Source organism: Schistocerca gregaria, chromosome X (genome assembly GCF_023897955.1).
Source record: "Schistocerca gregaria isolate iqSchGreg1 chromosome X, iqSchGreg1.2, whole genome shotgun sequence".
NCBI lineage: Eukaryota > Metazoa > Arthropoda > Insecta > Orthoptera > Acrididae > Schistocerca > Schistocerca gregaria.
In genome coordinates, this window is record NC_064931.1 from 777,738,202 (window position 1) to 777,754,890 (window position 16,689).

Genomic DNA, 16,689 nt, shown 5'->3' on the forward strand with positions numbered 1-16,689 from the left:
ATTATTTCTTCTGTTTTTGTTTGATTTATGCACAGCTGGTTAGCCTGACACCAGTAATTAGCCATTTGCATCATTTCTCTATTTTTGTCCAGTACACTCTGTAAGTTCTCTCCTGTACTTATTAATGTCATATTGTCAGCATATAGTATGTTCTTAAATGGTATGCACTTCGAGAAGTCATTAACATAGACAATGAACAGAAAAGGTCCAAGAACAGAGTCTTGGGGTATTCCTCTTTCTATAGGGAGTATTTCTGACCTTGCATATACAAGTTGTAACCTATTGCTTGGATAAGATTTGAATAGATGGAGTGTATCATTTTCAATGCCATAGTATTTTAACTCTTTGATGAGTATGTCATGTGACACCGAGTTAAATGCTTTACTTAGGTCAATAAGTGTTCCAGACATTGATACCCTTTTTTCATACCCTTCATAAACCAAAGCTTCTATTGCTTTTACAGTTGATAGGTGTGACCTGAAGCCAAACTGTTGTTCATTTAAAATTTTGTTGGTTTCAAAATACCTGTATACCTGCTTATGCACACAATTTTCTACTAACTTGGATATGATTGGTACAATTGAAATGGGTCTGTAGTTGTTTGGGAGGTTTCTTTCACCTTTTTTATACACAGGCAATGTAACTGTGAGCTTAAGACAGTCGGGGAATATTCCTTCATCAAGTACTCTGTTTGATAATGAGAGAAGTGGCATTTTAATTTCTTTTGCTATACATTTTATGATGAAATTACTGAGTCCATAATATTCTGTTTTGGAATTACTCAATTTGTTTATTGACTTATGAATATCATTTAATGTGAACTTCTCACTTCTTGTCTGTTTTGCACAAGTGAGCAATGCTTCTGCTACAGAAGCAGAATTGATGGGTGGGGTGGTGACGCTATTTACAAAATATTCATTGTGAATATTGCACTCAATAGGGATGCTCCTTTCTTTATTTTGATTTTTAGGTATGTGCCAATGGTCTCCAATGTGGATTTCCCAAATGTTGATTTTATCTTATTTCTGATCTTCAGAGTCATGTAATATGTAGTATTTTCATATACTGTGAGTCAGTGACAAGGTAGCATGTATTTCAATTTATGTCTAGTTTCACAGGCATGTATGAATGTATTTCCTTCAAACAGATGTGAGTTTTTCTGTTCAAAGAGAAGTATTTCATATTTGAAGATGGAAGGGATAGTCATGAAGTCCAGGAATTCGAATAGTGGTTTGCATGAATGTCTACTATTGGTTCCTGCCATTGCTCAGTTAAAACCGTTACTTTGTGTAGTACCCTCATTGCATAAACTAAAGTTTTACCCTCATTGCACAAACTAAAGTTTTTATTTAAAGTTATCCCAAGAAATTTTACAGAATCAACTGTGGTCAGTTCTTTACCTGAATATTCCATTTGTGATCTACATTCAGTAGTTTGTTTGGTCCTGAAGTGTATGATTTGGGTTTTTTCAAGATTTAATTTCTTAGCATTATCTTTTATCCATTATTCAAGTTCTTGTAGCATTTATTTCGTGGTACTTACTAATTCATCAGTGTTTTTGCAGCAGACTACAGCAGTTGAGTCATCTGCATAAAGTATTGTATCTGTATTTACTTTGCTAGGCATGTCATTTATGTAATATAAGAACAAAAGTGGTCCTAATATTAAGCCCTGGGGCAAGCCTGCTAAAATGTGTTTCCAGCTATAGCAAGTTTTCTCTCCCTTTTGATGTATCACCACCCTTTGGTATCTGTTTTTGAGATAAGATGAAAACCATCTTATAGATTTTCCATGGAAGCCATAGGTACCCAATTTTTGGAGCAGTAGCTAATGGTTTAATGTGTCAAACGCCTTTGAGAGGTCACAAAAAATACCAGATACACTTTGTTTGTTGTCAAGGCATTTATTTAATTTAGACATTAGTTCATTTACAGCTTGTAAAGTGTTTCATCCCTTGCTAAACCCATATACTTCTTGTTAGGGTGGTCACAAAATGTTATCTTGCATGGATAGTCATCATCAGATGTAGAAGTAACTTCAGATGTGCCCCCAGGAAGTATGTTGGGACCCTTGCTGTTCATGTTGTGTATTAATGACCTTGCAGGCTATATTAATAGTAATGCAGGTTTTTGCAGGTGATGCACTTATCTATGATGATGTACTGTCTGAAAAAAGCTGCACAACTATTCAGTCAGATCATGATAAGATTTCAAAGTGGGGCAGAGACTGGAAACTTGCTTTAAATGTTCAAAAATTTAAAACTGTGGCACCTCACAAACTGAAAAAAACTAGTATCCTGTTACTATGACATCAATTGAGTCACTGTTGGAATTAGCCAGTTCAACAAATACCTGCATGTAACATTTTTAAAGGATATGAAATGGAATGGTCGCATAGGTTCACTGTGGGTAAATTAGGTGGTAGACTTCAGTTTATTGGTAGAATACTGGGGAAGTGCAGTCAGCCTACAAATGAGACTGCTTACAGATCACTTGTTTTACTGTTTCTCGAATATTGCTCAAGTGTGTGGGACCCATACCAAATAGGACTAACAGGGGATATTGAACATCTACAGAGAAGGGCAGCATGAATGGTCACAAGTCTGTTTGATATATGGGAGAGTGCACAGAGATACTGAAGAAACTGAGCTGGCAGACTCTTGAAAATAGATGTAAGTTATCTTGAGAAAGTCTACGAACAAAGCTTCAAGAACTGGCTTTAAATGATGACTCTAGAAATATATTACAATCCCCTACATATCACATAGGGATCATGAGAATATGATTAGAATAATTACAGCACACACAGCATTCAGAAAATCGTTCTTCTCATACTCCATATGTGAATGGAATGGGAAGAAACCCTAATAACTGGTACAACAGAACATACCCTCTGCCATGCATTTCGTGGTGGTTGGCTGAGTTTAGATGAAGTTTTAGATGTAGATGTGGATGTAGACCAGACAAACTTGACACCCTTCTGGCAAATATGTTTAAGAGGCTGGCAGATGTGTGCAGCCTGTGGAATTAACTGAGCATATGACAAAATCTTATTCAAAACAGATTGGAGCTCCTTCAGGTTCATGGATGCTGACAGGTTGTTAAAGGCTTTGGTGTTGTCCACAGGGAAGAGACCTTTCTTATTGAGAACACTAACCAAAAACGTGCACCTCTGGGTAGAAAAAACTGCTCTTTTCAAGCCTGCAACGAAGACCATTTTCTAGGAGGCATTAGAAAACTTACAGAAGGGTTCATAATTGCTCCTTCTGAGTAGTCCCCATGACCCAAATGTCATCAAGGTAATTAACACAACACAGGATGTCCTGGATCAACTGCTGCAAATACCATAGATAAATTCCTGGTGCAAACAAGTTTACAAAATATAAGTGATTAAACTCATTAAGCCCAAACGGGGTGTTGAGGAACAGGAATTTCCAAGAATTTGTGTCCAATGGAAACTGCAGTTAAGCACCATGTGAGCTGTGCAAAAATACTGGCTCCCCATCAACTTCACAAACAAGTCCACCTGCTGTGGAATGGCATACATTGCACATTACACACTGACTGTCATTTTAATATCATTGAAAAGGCACATAGTGTAGATGGGCTTCTGAATCACCACCAAAAGGGTGGCCCACTGACTTGACAAAATAGAAGAAACAACACCTTGATCCTACCAGTGCTGAAACTCTGCTTTTATCTTGCCAGACATGGAAGAGGGAAAGGGGTGGGGCCAACAAAATTTAGATACTGCCAATAGTTTAAAAGAAAAGTGTACATAGAAATTTTATGTCCAGCATAAGGTATTCTCAAACAGCAGGCTGTATGATGGCGGCAATGAGTCCAAAACATGAAAGGAAACAGATTGAGACATTAAATTCCCTTTATCAACAAACAAAAGTAACGCCATTCACAAAGATACTTTGCACCAACAGTTAATTGACCACTAACAATGTAAGTTGCCATTCCATATTCTTTAATGTACGGAGCCAGAGAATTGTCCACACAAGGGAATGCACTGTTTACTATAAGACACAACCTGATAGTGTGGCCACTGTAACTGCTTGCACATGCCTCAATTAATGAGACTCTCCAGAGCTCCCATGTCTACTCGAAGTTTGACTGGTCACCTATATGCTACCAATGGCAGCAAAATATGCCAGGGTGGCATACATGGGGTGACGAAGACAGCCCTGGAGTCCAGGGAAAACATTGGGGTGTCTGACAACTGGATTGTGGACCACCGACTGTTACAAACAGTTGGCAAATGCCCTATCTGATGGCATATCACACACATGGCCTCCACATTAAAATGAAAATGCTACATCATAAAGAAAATAATTAATTAATTAAATTGCTCTTTGATTTTGACACACATAAGACAGGTACTGGATTTAAACTTCCTTTTGAGTCTTTCTCTAGATGCATACTTTCTAAAAAAAATTACCTGTGTAAGATAAAAATCTGTGAAAAATATTTTTTTACTATATGATTATGTTTTCTTGATGGCTGCTATGAAGAGAGAATGGGTTAAGTACAGGATGAGTTGGTAGTCAGAGGCTTCTGCTTCTCAGAGAACACCAGGCAAAGTCGAAGAAAACTGCTACAACTCATGATGAAGACTCCATCTCTCTCGACAGCAAAAATATTCACAGTCGCCATAAAATCTTCTGGAAAGCTCTTTCAGAATGAGAAGGTTGAACAACAGTGGCAGTATGATATCTTCTGACTAACAAACTAGTCACTTAAGGAACATCTGGAACATACAAGCTGACAGTGAAATATTTAGTGTTGTTTGGACCGTGATAGTAGCAGATTTTCCCAGCATTGTTAATTCATGAAGAAATCACTATGCACTTTATTGCTAAATACACTAATAGTTTTTATGAAGGTCGGGGATCCAGCATTGAATAAAAGTTCATAGACAATATTTACCTTTTTTTCATATGATGAAACCTTTTTTATTCTTGATAATTGTGATTACAAGTTGTATCTCCTTTGCACTTCAAAATTACTTCTATAGGCAAACTTATCTGACCTCCAAAAACACAATGTCCAATCGGCATTATTTATCTCCAACAATTACCATAAACATAGAGGGATTGGTCAAGGAGGAACAGTTGCTTGGCCTGCTAGATCTCCTGATTTAAATCCTCTAGACTTTTAAATTTGGGGATGCACTAAAGACATTGTCTGTTGTGATACTCCAACAACTCCAGAGGACATGCAGAAATGTATCATGCTTGCTTGTAATTCTCTTCAGCAGGCAACACTGGAAGCAGTAAATAATTCTTTCATTCAATGAGTGCACCAGTGTATCAGTGTCCAGGGTCACCACTTTGAGCACCTTTGAATATTCTACTCCTGGGAAATGGTACAGGAAAGTCAAAGTCAATTTTGTGTTGTTTTTACTTGGTTTTCAATTGATTTCTAACAACTGCAGCAAGTGGACAAGTTTGTGGTCCAGGGCTCAAAGCCAGTGTTGTGTTATGTAATTAATGACATTGTGTTTCAGTGAATGGTACACTGTGATACATTTTTGAATAGGTCTTTAGGAGAGGAAATGAATTACCGAATAAAAAATACAGGGTTCCATTTAAAAAAGTCATATTGCTGTTCATATTTTTGTAAAAAACAAAGCTACAACGGAGGCAATCATGCTGATTGATGTCCCCTTGATGGCTAAAGAACATTTGCTTGAAACATTTTGTAATTTTCATCTGGACAAACAGTTATTTAGGGTGGTCAAGATAAATGGGACACCCTGTATAGTGTCTGAATATAACAGCAGAGTTCATGAAGAAACAGGACACAAAGCTACCAATAGTGTGGTTATGTGTGTCCTAATCCACTTAGCACTTAAATGACCCTGAAAAGTGCAAAGTGAGCCAACTTCCACATAAGGCAATGACCTCTGTCCTTTACTGAGAAATGACCTTCAAGGTCATCATGTGATCATCGCATGATCATAGATGATGTCATCGATGACTCTGAACTCATGACACCATCTATCAATAACATCAATCAATAAATAATTAGAAATGATAAACATCCTCCCACACCCTCCTCCCCTCTTCACCTCCCCCCTCTCTATTTACAGCCAATCACAGCACAGTATTAAAAGTTCAAGATGATGGAAACAGGCAAATTGTGTGCTTTATACCCATTTTCTCTCCTCTTTCCACCCAGTAAGAGCACAGTATTAGAAAATAGCGCACTTGTGCTAGTGAGAAATTAAAAACCCTCCCCCCTCTCCCCACATCCCCACATGCCACATAGGATAGCTGCGCGGTCTATGCCATGGGTCTTGCGGCTCCCCCCCCCCCCCCCCCCCAATTGGAGGTTCAAGTCCTCCCCTGGGCATGGGTGTGTGTGTTGTCCTTAGCGTAAGTTAGTTTAAGTTAGGTTAAATAGTGTGTAAGCCTAGGGACTGATGACCTCAGCAGTTAGGTCCCATAGGAACTTAATACAAATTTCCAAAAATTTCCCCTCCCCACCTTATCTCCAGTCAATCATAGTGCACTATTAAAAACCCAGTATGGTGGAAACAAACCAATAGTGCTTTATTTAACCTGTTCCCTGATAACTTCATATCATTATTAGACAATAGCTTTCCACATAAGCTAGCCAGAAAGGATATTAAATAACCATGTACAAAATCATGGGATAACTTGAGGAATTAAAGAATCTTGAAAGAAAACAGGAAATGAATCTGTTGACAAGAACAAGTAGATATCCTCAACTAGTTGCTCACTAAAAAAAATTACTCAGAATTACTAAGACAAGTTATTAAAAATCAAGGAATATGCACATTATGTCTGAAATCAGTAATTCTGACAACAGGCTAGAAGCTGTGTGGGATGTAGTGAAACAATAGAAAGGAGACCAGCCAAAGAACAGGCTAACACCACTATACAGTTAAATGGAAGGGCTCTAATTGATGAGTCACAGGTAGCAAATATATTTAATCATCATTTCTTTAATGTAGTGGAAATTATAGGGACAAACAGTTCAAGAGAAAAACCACAGCAGTGTGTTCAAAAAGTAACTATCATAAAATTTAGTCATATTAATGTACCACCAAATTCTCCTTTTGAAATTAAGAAAATTATATTTTCTCTCAAATATAAAAGCTCATCTGATTTTGATGGTGTTTTCAATAGAGTACTAAAAATTTGCACCCATGTAATAAGCACTGTCTTATATGAAATACATATAGCATCACTAACTTTTTCCAGAGAGACTGAGATATGCCATTGTTGAACCCCTCTTTAAGAAACATGACAGGAGAAATGTCAATAACTACTGACCTGTTTCACTGCTGACATCTTCAAAATTTTTGAAAAGGTGATATATTCTAGAGTAGTATCTCACCTGAACAACAATAATATCCTCAGCAAATCTCAGTTTGGATTTCAGAAGAGTTGCTCTACTGAGAGTGCCAGTTACATGTTTATTCTTCAAATTTTATAAGCATGAAATAATAAAACAGCATTGGTAAATAGCACCACTTGGTATTTTCTCTAACCTGTCTAAGGCATCTGACTGTGAATCACAATATTCTCATAGGGACTTCTGCTATATCATCTGTGTGTCATTACATGAGCTACATGTTTTAACCAGCTGAAATTCTGTTGTCATGCATTCATGACACTTTTACCCTCTGTCTACATGAACAACACACTACATTTTCACAGTATTCTGTGTCACATTTGTACTGTGCCATGGGAGGTATTTAACCCTTTAACTGCTATGGACGTGTTAATGCACTCACCTTTGTACCTGACCCTGTGTGCTCTGAACATGTTTACATGTGCCACCAGTCCTTCTACCTGGTACTCTAAACGTGTCTACGCATATACACAGAGTACCAGGTAGAAGGACTGGTAGTACACATACACATGTTCAGAGCACACAGGGACAGGTACAAAGGCAGGCTCATTAACATGTCCAGAGCAGTTTAAGGGTTAAAGGTCTGTCAAAACTGGCAACCACATGTATGTTCAAACAAAGTGTTCACTGGTTAACTAGCAAAATATACATGACAAGTTGTTCATCATTGCACTTGTGAGGAGTAAAAATAATTTTTGTTCTGATGTTATCTATTAATTTCTACATGTTCTCTGGCCCACCATGGTTCGGGATGAGGTGTGTGACCCTCATGATTCACTGAAATGCAGGATGATCTGTCATCATCTCTTTGTCAAATAAAAGCAGCTGCAGTGTTAGGCATGACATGCTGTAGTGTACTACATTCAGGGATTTTTTTGTTTTCATTCTTGTAGCTATCTCAGAGCATTTGTGGCAATAAATATCAAGGATTGTTACTATTTGTTCCAGTGACCATCGTTATGAGAGCACATGTAGGATGTCTCCTGGTTTTCTGAATGAAAAATAATGCATGGTGATATGTAAATATTAATTTTTGATCAAGAATTAGGTAACACACTTGGGGTAAATGGGAAGCATCTCATTATGATTAGAACACTACACAACACTACTAATACTGTATACCTTCTAAATGTGAACAGCACCATACACTTTCTATAGGTTGTTTACTCCTACTTTTTCTTCCTTTTTCCACCCTCTCGAAGTCTGTCATTTCTCCACTAGGTGCATGTTCCTTGAGACTCATCAAGTGTTGCTGCAATCACATACTGATGAGTAGGGCTGTATTGAGGATGTGTGACACCCCTGTGCAGTAATTTATTTTTCAACCCCCATTCCTAAACTGCAGCATTACTATTCATTTATGGACTACTAACAATAAAGCTCTAAACTTTATGGAAATATTTAAATAACAAATAACACAAAGCAGATGTGAAATTTAAATGTTCAAAAACAATAACATAACTCGTAGGATTCAATACCCATTTTTGCTGAAAAATTACCACAGAATCATCAAACTTGGATACAATATATGCTATAAATACAAATAAAATTGTAACAATTTAATGCCCAATACCAACATTACTTCACTTAAACGTGAAATTTTGTCAGTCCCATATACGCAATATAATACCATTTAACTAACAAACTTAGAGAAATGACGTCTTCCTCATTTTTATATTTGTGAATTCATTTATCACTTACTGAAAATCCAGACTGACTGTTACACCTGATTCTGTGGCTAGTACTCTATGTTTGACCAGTCATTCTTGATTTTTGTGTTGTCTGTAGGTAGTTCTTAATCCATTTTAAAACAAAAAAGGAACTTTCAGCTGAACAATTTGTTGCTGTACTACAGTTGTAGATCTTGAGTGCTGTGTACACATTTTGATAGACTCCACTATTTTCTTTTAAATCAACATTATACAGATATATGGGTGAGAAGACAACTTGCCACCACCTTTTTTCTTCATAGACAACAGATGTATTTTAAAATGTATACATTCTCCACCAAAACTTTTCTCTGTGTCATAATTATAGATGGCTCTAAGTTTCTGCAGCATTATACATTTGAACAGCTTCTAGTTCAGATATATTTGAGAGAAATGAAAATCTTAATTTCTATACTCTGTAGATATTAACTAACTACTGTTACTCATCCTGAAGAATTTATATAGTCTTAGAACATGACATTTTCATTCTTCTCCAATGGGGACACACAACCACACATTTTCAAGTATGTCACATATGGTTCATTTATGGACCCATGTTAAATGGAATGGTTTTGTTTCTGTTATCACAAACATCCACATGGGTGAGTTTTCACTATTAATTATGATCAACATGGCATATATAATAACAAAATTTTATTATAATGTTTATAGATAAATAAATAATGAATGTTGTTTCACTCTAAGCTTGATGCAGATATTTTCATTGAACACAGTTTCAGTGGTGGGTATATAAGTTTAAATAGGTACTGTCAGCAGCTGTCAATGCCACATCCAAATAATGTTTATTAATTTTCAACTACTTTTGTGAAAAATTGCCTAATATTTTTTTTTTAATTTTCTTCACGTGTAACATACAAGTTAGCCAATTAAACAGTGTCTAATGTCTGACTTGTCAGTATAAAATTAGATGATAGTTTTTGAACTTCTGTCCCATTCTTTCTGACAGAATTTGAAAGAATTTATAAATTATTGAATTAAAAATTTCCATTTTGAAACTAAAATAGTAACAGGTATTTTATATGTTCATTCTTTCCGTGCATTTTAATAGATAGCATATTTTTCTTGAAGCTGGAACAATATATTAGTTCTTTCCATTTCCACTAAAAGCCTTTAACCTTTGAGTGGGTGCACCATTTTTCATAACATAAGTGGGCATGTGGTACACTTCGTTCACATGTAAGTAATGACTGTCTTTATGCTACCAAGACAAATATGTATGATTAAACTCTCAGTTTAATCTTAGTTTACTCAAAAAATTAAAAAATAAACTTCCATAATATGAGCTAAAGCTAAAGCATTGTTCAATTGAACAAATTAAATTAAATTTCAGTATATCACTCTGTTTCCATGGACAAGTGTTGCCCCACATTAATGAACCACTCAATGCATTAAACAGTGCACTTGAATTAGATCCTAGCCGACCACTCGTTCGATTACCAATATCTCGTAGGAAATGGTCCTGTTGTGGGATTGTGCTGTTAGCTTGTAATCTGGGTCAGTTTCTTGCAAAGATCATAAACTTTTTCTCATCTTGTTCACTGTTTATTTTATATTACTGATGCTCACTTAGAAATATGACAACACAATTTATAACTGTGTCAGCTCAAGCAATAATGAAGAAATAGGTATGGGCTAGGAATCATGAAACGCTATGGAACAGTGCAAAACAATTTTATTTGTGGTTCTTGCACTTTATACATACATGTGCCCTATGGTTAAAGTTCTCAGGAATTAATTTAAATGGAAACAAAATGTTCCTTCTTTTAATATTTAGCATTGGAATAAAGTTCCGAAATTCATTTCTGTTACAGAGAAACACTGCTGTAGATCATGCTTTAGAAGAAAAAATAACCCATCTCCATGATCACTAGACTTAGATTTATTTTTTATGGTCTAACAAAAAACCTAAAAATGAGAAGAAGCAACTAATCTGGATGCTAGGGGAAAAGGGATGGGAAGGGGTGACAAATGCTATGTTGGTTGCATGCAAACATGTTCTCAAACTGGCCCTGATGCCTGTGGCATTGCCAAAAAAAGTGTTTGTTGTCAATGTTCCATTTAGATATGATCTTACAAAACGATCCTGCATAAATCGTGAGGTATTGGACGTACACAAACGGCTATATCACCTGTGTTCGAAATTCAAAAATACCACAATCATTAAAGCTAGTGAGTTTGAAAGGGAGTGCTATACACGACAAGGACTCCACCTCAACAACCAAAGAAGAAGATTAATCTTGAAACTGATTACCAAAACTATGAGTAAAGAAATTACCACCTTAACAGTAATACCGCTGGACCAGGGAAACCTGTAAGCCTGCTGGTCTGTCTGGCAAAAGTCTGTCTGGCAAAATATTAACAGATATGCTCCAGCAGGATCAAAATAACCTTCAAACCATTCACTCTAAGTCCAGGAAACTAGATGTATCCAAACGTTGTCAAAATGGGACTTGGCTACCAGCAGTAAACTTACAAACAACTCAAGATATCAGCTGTATAAAAGTGCCCTTAAGAAGACAATCAGAACCCTCATCTTTACTGCCCAGGGTTAGCAAAAATAGCCTTCTGTTCTTACATATTAATATACAGTCTTTAAGAAAGAAGTTGGAAGAATTGCAGTACTGGTTAGAAACTTCCAACTGTGGTATACTTAGGTTAAATGAGCACTGGCTAGATTCATAAGAAATTGACCTCAATATTCCATTTGGTTACTCTTTAGCTATTAGTTACTGCAGATCAACAGTTGGACATGAGGGTGTTGCAATATATATTAAGAATGGACTAAATCTACAATACTTTACTATTGATGTCACAGACCTGTGTATAGACACCATCTTTGAGGCTGCAGTTGTACATATATCTAAACATAATATTATTGTTGCATCTGTATATCGCACACCATCTTCTAGTGAATATGAATTTATGGTAAATTAAAAAAAAACTGTTAGTCTTACTAACTAAGCCTAAATATAAATACCAAAGAATCTTAATTTTTGGTGATATTAATGTGGATATTAGGGTACAGAGTCATATCATATTGGAATTCTTGGATAGCCTAAGAGCTTTTGATTGTTATTGTCTAAATGATAAGCCTACAAGATATAATGCATGCCTAGACAATATAATAAGTAATATCCATGAAAATAATGTTGAAATTGGAATAGTCAAGTTAGGCCTAGCTGACCATGATGGCCTATGGATTACAGTTCCAGTCAGCATTCCAGATGAACAACACAAAACTGTTAGACCTATGAATGAATGCAACATAAGAGAGTTTAGACTTAGATTAAGGTCAGTTATCTGGAATGACATCTTATACAAAGATTGTGAATAACACAAGCAAATTATTTATAGAGAAAATTGCAAGAATATTTGATGAGTGTTGTCCCAGATTAGTAAAAAGACAGAATAATAACCAAGCTCATAAACCACAGAGACTAAATAATTGGTTTACATCATACCTCAACAGCATCAGGATTATGCTTCTTATGTTTAAGGACAGATCTCATAACAGCAACGAGTACAAAGAGATGTACATTAGAATAAGAAAAATTTATAGATCTGAAATAAGTTTGGCAAAATGTAGGGCGAATGATAACTATATTCTTAAATCCAGAAACAGCTGTAAAGCTGCCTGGGAAGTAATTTAAAGTGAAATAAATAGACCAACAACACAACTAGCTATACCCATAGCCCCAGATATCTTAAACTCACAATTTGTTAACTTCCGTTTACAACAAGATTTGTCTCCCCTCAACACCATGCTTGATGCTAAAACTCTTTTAGGTTCAAATAAGTATGTAGTCCATAAATTCTGCTGGGCAACAGTAAGTGAAAACAATGTTAGCAAAGCAATAGGCAAACTAAGTAGTCCCAGAGCAGAGGACTTCTATGGTCTGTCAAACTTTGTCATAAAGAAGATATCAAGTGATCTTCTGCCCCCTCTAACCACTCTCATTAACCGTATATTACAGCAAGGGATTTTCCCCGACTGTTTGAAAATAGCAGTAACTATTACCATATTTAAGAAAGGAGATAAATCAAATCCCAGTAACTATCGCCCTATCTCATTAATCCCAACAATATCTAAAATAATCGAAGACTGTGTTCACCAACAAATGAATTACTATTTTGAGAGGAATAATTTGTTAAGTAACTCACAGTATGGATTCAGGTCTAAACTATCCACAGTTAAAGCAGTTGAAAATATTGTTAGTGATATATATGATGGCTTTGAAAATAAATTAATCTCCTGTGCTACTCTCCTAGACCTGAGTAAAGCATTTGACACTGTATCTCACAGTACTTTGATCATGAAATTAAGACACTACAGCATGGAAGAGGACGTCCTGAAATTATTAGAATCCTACTTAAGCAACAGAGTACAATTTGTTAGTGTAAATGGGCAGCTGTCAAACCCACAAGTAATAAAAAGAGGTGTGCCACAGGGCTCCATACTTGGGCCCTTCCTGTTTGTAGTGAATGTTAATGATATGCCACAGTATTTACCCTGTAAAACAGACCTCTATGCAGACGATACAACTTTTATCAATTCAGGACAGACTCTTAAATCTGTACGAGAAAAAAATAATATAATATTTGAAAAATCAGACCATTGGTTTAGTGCAAACTCCCTATTCATAAATGAAACAAAAACTGAGGAAATATTCTTTAATTTGAAGGTATCGAACAAATAAAATAAATCCGTTAAACTGCTAGGAATGATGATTGACCAGAAACTTAGCTGGGATAAACATATCACATACATCTGTTCTAAACATGCACGTGCTATGTTCCTACTTTATAAGCTTAGGAGTAATGTCAGCCAAAACTTACTGCTGCATTCATATTTTGCTTATATCCACCCCCATCTTTCATATGGTATTCTGCTCTGGGGAAATTTTCCCAATTCAATATCAATTTTAAGATGGCAAAAATAAGCTCTTTGATGTATAGTGGGTTTATCTCCTAGATATACATGCAGGGAACATTTCAAAAAACTTAACATCATGACAATTCCTTGTTTGTCCATCTATTATTGCTTACTACACGTAAAAGAAAACATAGCTCAATATCCCCTTAGGTCATCTGTCCACACCCACAATACAAGACGAAACCACACAATTGATCTGCCATACTCTAGACTGTCTAAGATACATAATAGTTATAAATATGTAGGCTTCGAACTGTTTAATATGCTCCCTAAAATTGTACAAACAGTATCTAAAAGTAAATTTAAGACAACATTGGGTCAATGGCTCAAAGGTAAAGCATTTTACTCAGTTGATGAATTTAAGATGGTAATATGGCAGATTTGCTGTTTTAACATAGAGAAAGGTACCTCTGCCTGTAGTAGGACCTAAATTTGTATCAATAGCTTAGGATAATGACATAGTGTTATCAACATGTATATGATAATGACATAGTGTCATCAACATGAATACTCCCTGCTTAATATAAATCTGTATAATGTTTTCCTTTTTATTGTAAAATTAATAATATATAAAATTACAAATGTGTGCTATTGTACTACACTAAATTTCATATGATTTATATATACATTGTTATGAGACTATAACCATCTTTATATTGTAATTGAACTTATTGACAAAGCCCATTGTATAAGAAAATACTGAACAGCTAATAAAGATTCTTATTCTTATTCTTTTGATAATTCTATGTGGCTCCTTCTGTACTGTATCATGACTTCATTTTTTATCTGGTTTTCAGTGATGTTGGATGTAATGTAATAGAGTTCATTTCAGTTGCTATTTCTTCACCTATATAATTTACATCCATCCCTTTAATGACCTCTGTTAGGGTGGGTGAGGGGACTGGTGGCAATCGTTGTTTCAGTGCAGATTTACTGAGAGTTGTAATGGATGAATTTCATCCTAAAGAACAGATTATTTTGAGGCAAGGTGCCTTTATGATGATACGGACTTTTTGTAGGTTCAGTTGATGAACTTACAGCTTCGTGTAAATTTTATGAGCTAACTGAAAAGAATCTGGGGATTCGGAAATATAGGGTCATCTGCTTAACAAAAAGGAAAAGGCGATTGGGTCCTGAATAACTTTTTTATTTAGTTAGTTATTTTTTAGATGTTGTGCTGTTTATGTATTATGAGTTTAGAACAGAGGCTGTGGGATTTTAGGGGGAAGGAATATTAACCTGGAAGAGTAGTGGTCAAAGGTGCTGGAGCAATTGGTGTTGATGGCAGTGGTATGGCTCCTGCTGCTGGTGATGAAATTGTTGTTGCTGTTAGTGCTGACGACAATGTATTTCTGGTGGCCAGAAATAGTGTCATTGCTACAGATGGCTCTTGCAGTCATTATGCTACTGATGATGAAGGTGTATGGTTTAAATGACCATATCATCACGTTCATAAGTGATGTCAGGTTGTTTGCAGCTGTAGTAGTCACTAAAGGTGTTGTGGGTGGTATCATCCTCATACATTAGTCTTTGTCATTGTGTGGATTGGCCATGGGAATAATATTTTTCTTTATGTTTTTCCTTTATTGTTATTTCAGTTCCCCATGAAAGGGTTATACATACTTAATACAAGTTTTTAAATATGTAAAAATGAATGAAATGAATGATTTTGAAAGAACACATTGATGGACAATTTTTATGATTTTAAAAACTTTTTAGATGCTGTTATATTACAGTTAAAACATAATCAATGATGATAATGTTAATGATGATGCTGACAGTGGTGCATGAAAATTATCATGTTAATGATGCAGATGCAATGGCAAGTATGACCATGTATCCCTGCAGGTAGTACCTAAGAGTGATAGAGGGTGAGGAAGGGGGAAGCGATGTGAGGTAGAGTGTTGTGTCTAGAGCAGGAAAGAAAGGTGTATTTCATCATTGGGTATTGGAAGTTGGTTGAAGTTCCTGTTACAAAGGACATATAAAGCCTGAAGGTACATGGTATGTGACATATGAATATAGTGGAACAGCAGGATACCTGGATTGGTGATTAGTGGATATGATGTTGGGTGCTTGGACTGAGTTTTGTGATTTATTGGGTCCCAAGGTGCTCCAAGAAGAGAAGGTGTGGAAAGTGGATGAGTTGGTACAGGTTGAGAGTTGGGGAAGATAAATGGATATGGATGGCAAGGCAACGTGCATATCATTCCAGAATTTCAACGGATTTGTAGAACTTAGGGTAAATGGAGATCCAGGCAATTACAGCATAAGTTAGAATTGGGTAAATGAGGAATGGTAGAAGGATGGGTAATGGTAGAAGGATGCAGACCCCATGTATGACATATAATATTAGTAGTTGGATTTTGGGCTTTGTGTTGGATGGTAAGGAGATGGGTCTTACTTTACTATGTTAGTCAGACGCATGATTTGGTTGTATAAGGAGAGGGGTGATGGTTTGGGAATGTCTGTGATATACAGGATGTAAAGGTGGGGGTATAGGCCAGAGCTTTGAGGCATATCTGCTGCAGGGTGAAGCATGCAGGAGTAGGAGTGATTGACTGTAATATATGCCAAATGATGGTGAAGGACAATGTGTTGACAAAAAAATGAAGCACTTAGAAGACATGGCCTG